Genomic DNA, 6391 nt, shown 5'->3' on the forward strand with positions numbered 1-6391 from the left:
AATCAAACATAAGATCTAACACTTTTACATAAGAAAACATGTTTTTCTCAAAACCAATTTTCAAAAATATTTTCATGTTTATGAAAACTTTCAACGAGATTTATAATCCATCAAAACCATATTCAAACAAAGTATAAATATTTCCAGCATGCTAAACAGACCAAAGAATACCATATTCGAATTTGGGATAATCCAAAATCCCAAACCGCATATCTACACGGTGTCATTTTCTATAGTTTTTAAAAAAATTGATACAAAACCAATACATAGATTCAATCCATGGTTTTAAACTATGATCTTGAATCAAGATCTAGATTAGCATGAATCAATCCTAAATCTGAACCTATTTACATAGATTTTTTATACCTTTTTTGCTAAAATCTAAGTTCTATGGCTTCGCATGTCTGAAATGACTTTCGAAAACTGCACGTGATCAAACAAAGGCTAGAAATCTGTAAAACATCTGATCTAAGTCAAAGCTCAAATTTGAAACTAACGTTTAATCCCAAAATACAATAAAATATAGATAGGGTACTCACCTATATTGGATTCATCACCAAATTTTGGCCTCTACGAATGCACCACCAGTGGTTTCTCCTAGATATGCACCTCCACCACCAATCTTCAATAAAAGTCTTCACCCAAAAAGGGCGTGTGAGATGGAGAAGAATAATATGAGAGATAGTGTGAATAGAGAAAAATAGGGACCTGAGAGAAGGAGCTCCAAGAGGGAGGGGCGTGTAGGTGTATGGAGGAAAGACTCTTTTTTATAATTCCCATGTGGGGTTTCCCAATACCACATAGTAACTCCTTAACTTCTATCTTAATTCATTTAGAAGTCCTAAAGCACTTAGAAAAAATTTCGCCCAATAGCTAACTAGTCTTCTAATGAATTTAGAAAATATTTGCTAACTTGATTCTAGAATAATTTTAAAACTTTTGGAATCCAAAATAAATCTTTCTCAACTTTGTTTCTAACCTCAAGAGGCCCATATAGGGGGGGGGGGGGGGGGGGACCCTATGGATTCCTCTTACTTAATTAAATCAACTTATTTCAAATTAAAATCTAATCTAATTAAATTTTAAATTGAATTTCAATTCTAAATTCAAATTCAAATTCCAAATCCAAATTCACATTCAATTCAAATCCGAATTAATTTGCAAATTAAATTTAAATTCATATTCGATTCAATTCCAAATTAAATTCGCATTGTAATTCAAATTTAATTTAAGATTCAAATTAATGTGAGATTCAAATTCAAATTTTCATTCAAATTAAATTCTAATTCGACCCAAATTTGAGACATAAAAAATTATTTTTATTTATTTAATAATTTTAGAAAATTTATCGGTATTACAGCTACCCTCATGGGTAAGGAATCCCCTAATGAAAAACAATAATAATTTTTATTTATTTATTATTTTTTCGCATCTAACCCTCCAAATGTGATCTACATTTTTTCTACCAGATTTCATGACAAAGCCATTTCTTATGAGAAAATAGAATTTTGGTTTTCCAAATTCCTTAGTTTGTAAGAAAAAGGAAAAAAATGTGAGTGACTTTTTCTGCTTTTCCTACGTAGAAATCCTAGTTAGAATTGATTGTTTGATTGCTTTTAACTAAGAAATTAAAATAGAAACCCTTGTTGGAGCTTATCTTGTCACATAGAATTTCTAAGAAAATATAAAATCTCTAACAAGTTAGTCTTTAAGCTTGTTTGAGGCCTTGCTTGCATCGTCTGTGATTCTCTCTCTCATTTATCTTTTTTCTTCAAACTTTGATTATAGAGACTCATGAATTTTCAAAAACCAATTCTATCTTTATTTTTGGATCTTCAGATCCCCTCACCCATACCAGGAGCCATCATCTCGGGTATATTAATGGTGGTCTAACGAAGCCGACTACCTGCTCACACATACCAAGAGTCATTAGCTCGAGTATATATCGAAAGGTCTAGCATGAGTAAGCCTTGCCTAGTAGAACCCATATGGAGTGACCTCACTGATCCACAGTGCACCACTCCAAAATTTCAAACTTGCGAACCTTTCAGAAAATAGGCAAGAGACTAGAAAAAATCTCTTTCCTCCAGAGTTTGTTCATAAAATCAACGGAAGACTATTCTTTTGTTAATTCAGAAGGCAAGTTGCCAACTTTGGGCATGTTAGCTAAAAGAACCAAAACTCACAAAATTCGGATATCCCAAGGAAAATTCGTAACAAACCCAAAACGTCCAGAACGCGAGCTAAGAGCAGGAAGAAGAAAGTCTTAAAGTCATCTTGTCAACGCGTCATCGCCCGTGGTGTACCTAATCATCATCTATACCCATAGAATGGGTTAGTTTCACGAAAAACTAGTAGGTGCATAAGAGAGACTATAGGAAACTGAATTAAGTATATTTAATTCAGTATGCTTACCAGTTTAAAGCAGATATGCAGTTAAACAGGTAAGTCGTGCAAGCGGGTAAGCAGTGCAAGCAGGTAAGCGGTGCAAGCGGTAAGCAGTTCAAAGCAAGTAAGCAGCGCAACTGTCAAACGCAGCATGATGATTCATTTGATCGTAAGCTGTGAACTACCACGCAACAAGCTTGTTTTCGTTCCTAGAACAGGGTCTCTGCATTTAATCATTATCAGGGCATCATTTGTCGCTCTCACTATTTCTAACAAACTCTTTGTCCTTAACAACCTCAATTTATTTCAATCTCTCAAGGCCTTACGCGGTCAGCTATCACCTGTTATGACTCACCTAAGGCGTCATACTTTCTCAAAAAACCCATCCTTTCATAGAAGGTACTGTAACGCCCCGGATTTCCAAAACAAAGCTAAGTTAAAATTTTTCATGAATTTTTTTTTTTTTTTCTTTGCAGCGGAACTTACAAAAGCTTTTAGCAGCGGAATCAGACGATAATGAGTCGTCAGTTTTAGAAAACTCCGAGCACGTTGCAGGTATGTGGCCAAGCAACTCATTGACCACCAAAGTGTTCCATTTTATCTAAAACCACATGTTTATTACAACACTACTGCTTAGAAAAAGCAGTGTAGGTTCAATAAAAAGGAAGCAGTACAACTCTGTCTAGAGAAACCCTGAAACTCGATGCCGCCTTGCTCCGCATATCGCCACGCAGGTTCAACACCTGAATCCCCATAAAACGGGGTCAGAACCACTGATGGTCTGGTAAGTAGGCAAACACCTATCTATTCAACTCAAGTAAATGCATAGACCACTCAGGGTCGCAGTTCGTAATACGACGCTCAAGCCTCCATGACTTAGCGTATATCGCAAAAGCCTCATCAGGGCTATGAGTTGAACATCCACGCAAGTCGTCATGACTTCGCATAAGCCTCTTCAGGGCTGTGAGTTAGAATAACCTCTTAAGTCTCTACGACTTAGCCTTGACTTCCTCAGAGTCACGAATGGATGTCTAGCTCAAGCCTTTATGCTTGGCACATCCGTATCCTACGAATCTAAGGACAGCTCTCCGAGCTTCACTTAGTCGTACGGATATCAATGGTGTTCTTTCCCAATCGGTCCAGTAGTATACCGACCATGACACCTTCACAAAGGTTATGCAGGACTGACTCAACAACGTCATCCACTCATACATTCAAAGTAGCGTTGTACCTAAGCTAATGATTTATTTCGATAATTGCACCTCCCCCTGGGCTTAGGGGACTCATATCTGGGCGACAACGCGACGATCTGGGGGTTGATTATTCTATGTATTTTAGATACCCCAGAGGCCTGTTGACCCCATCCCCCTAGTAGGACGGTACAGCATACCGGAAGAGATCCTTACTAGGTATCCGAATGCATTCTGCTACTGCAGTATTTGGGTTCAATCCTTAGATATTTAAGGATAACCACGACCTCCATACCTCTGAGTGACGAAGGCCATCAATGAACTCTATCAGGTTCGGGTGAAATATATGTCACTCAAGGCTGCGCCATGACCGTCTTCCTCGGTGAGAAATTCTGAAAGGGGCCTGCCGGTCTTACAATTACTTGACGAACATTGCATGCCTATAGGGCAACCTTTGAGAAGTATGTACCCGACCCCAATCAACCACACAGTTTTCACCGTGGAACAAAGGTTTTATTCATATGCATGCTTAACTCTGCTCTCGGCACTTCGGCCTTGACGAGCACTTCACCTCTTTCGGTGGAAACAACTCACTCCGGCTCAGCGGCCCTTACGAGTCTGGTTGTCTGATAATTCTCAATGAGCATGCACATGACTCGATCTCTACGGATCGGCTACTCGGCGTATTTTTACGCAACGAGCTCAGGACCTTGTCAAGGCGCTACCACTACTTTGGCGCAACGGCTCTTACAAGTATGATGCCCTTGCAGGTGTCAGGGAGACGAGTCATTCTGACATCGTTCCAACAAAGGACATCATTGTGCCACTTAACTGGTTTTGGCAGCTCTTCTGCCAACCATTCTGTCAACACCTTCTTTGCTCTACCGGCAGTGGTGCGACAAACCTTTCTACATCGTAGAAGGCGTTCCATAACTGGGTAGCACTTCTGCTACGTTCTTTCTGAGCTATTCTTAGCCCTTCAGGAATTTTAGCAGCACTTCCTCTCTTTAACGGAGAAAGCGTGCGTTTTCTTTTATCCATTTCAGCGACATCTCCCCTCTTTGGTGGGAAATCGCTACGCTTAACTCGGGAAATGGATGCGCACTGTTGTGCGTACTTTGCATCCATCAAGGTTACCGGAACCTTGGGCCATAGCCAGGCCATACGTAATTAACTTAGTCTTTACGTAAAGAGCATTTTGCCAAAAAGCGAAGCCTTTTCAATAGGGGCTTCATTCGTCAAGCAGAATCTTGAACGAGAAGCGGTCAAGGAATCGCATGGGCGATTTGGAGTTGATCTCCATTTGAACGCTCATTTATGCGCTATATATGTAGTATAAGCAGAAGCCTGTGCTTTATATAGCGGCGGCGTAAAGGAAATGCATATACTATTGTTCAGGGTGTGTAACTGAATGAAATATTCTACATATATAACAAAACAGGAGCCTTGGCATCGTTCGACGCGACGACGTAAGTAAATACATTGCAGAAAGCAGGAGCCTTGGCATCGTTCGACGCAACGGCGTAAGTAAATGCATAATCGAAAGTGCAGTAATTGAAAGTACAGAAAGCAGGGAGCCTTGGCATCATACGACGCGACGGCAAAGGTAAATTACATGGCCTGTGCGATATAAGACGCGTCGGCAGTATCAGCAGATATACACCTAGATCTGTATCCAACGATAGTTACGAGGCGAGCGAGTGAACACCGAAGTGTCCTAGAGGGCTCAACCAAGAACTAGGGTGAGATACTATTTTGAAGAACGCATATACTGCGTATTCGAACATATATATCCGACGATAGTTACGAAGTGAGCGCGTGAACACCGAAGCGTCCTAGAGGGCTCAACCAAGAACTAAAGCAAGATACTACTTCAGAAAGTATATTCTATATACAAACAATCAAATACTTGAGAGAGATGGATCAACGAAGCGAACTTACTTCAAATCGTGGAAGAAACGGCTCCGGGTTGCTTCTTTGGCTTCGAGCCTTCCTTCGAGAGGTCAGACTAAGTCAAATGAAGCTGACTTAGTTGAGAAAGAGGTAGAGCAGGTCAAGCTACTCAACCTAAGTGGTTTGAACCAAACAGGGTTCGATCCAAGTCAACTGGGTTCAACAGGTTCGAACTCAGCTCAAGTAGGCTAAGTCTGGGTTCAGAAACCCAAACCGGAATCAGGACCAAAAAGGACTTTGACTTTGACTTTAAACCCAACTAGGTTCAAGTCAAGTCAACTGGGTTTGGACCAGGTCAAGTGGGTTCAGACCCAGGTCAGGTGGGTTAGGACCAGGTCAGGCAGGCTCAGGCTAAGTCAGGTGGGCTCAGGTGGGCTAGGCTAGGTAGGGGAGGTTTGGAAAAGGAGGAGAGAGAGAGGGCTAGACGATTTTTCAAAGGAGGGGGGCTCCTCTATTTATAGATTCTGAAACTTGAGCCCCAAGTTTCAGAATTTCCATTTTGCCCTTGGGCTTTCTGAGAATCCCTTCCATGTAAGGTGCTGGAACATGCTGGAAGGCTCTGGAAGATGCTGGAAGGTGCTGGAATATTCTAGAATATTCTAGAATATTTTCTGAGAAATATTTCAGTGGGTCCCACCAATATTTTCGTGGGTCCCGCAAGAATTTCGGGTTTTCGGCGTTTTTTTTCCGAAAAATTCTAAGTACGCCATTATCTTCGTATTGATGCCACTAAGAAAGTTGGCTCGCAGGAATCCTTTGATTTTGTTCAGATAGGAAGTTATGACCTTCAGAGCGTTTGAGCATATATTCGTGAAGATACGAATATCCTAAGTATATTTGGATCGCAGGAATCAGTTCGA

The sequence above is a fragment of the Nuphar pumila genome, chromosome 14 (assembly GCF_984573655.1).
Source record: "Nuphar pumila chromosome 14, dmNupPumi1.hap1.1, whole genome shotgun sequence".
Lineage (NCBI taxonomy): Eukaryota > Viridiplantae > Streptophyta > Magnoliopsida > Nymphaeales > Nymphaeaceae > Nuphar > Nuphar pumila.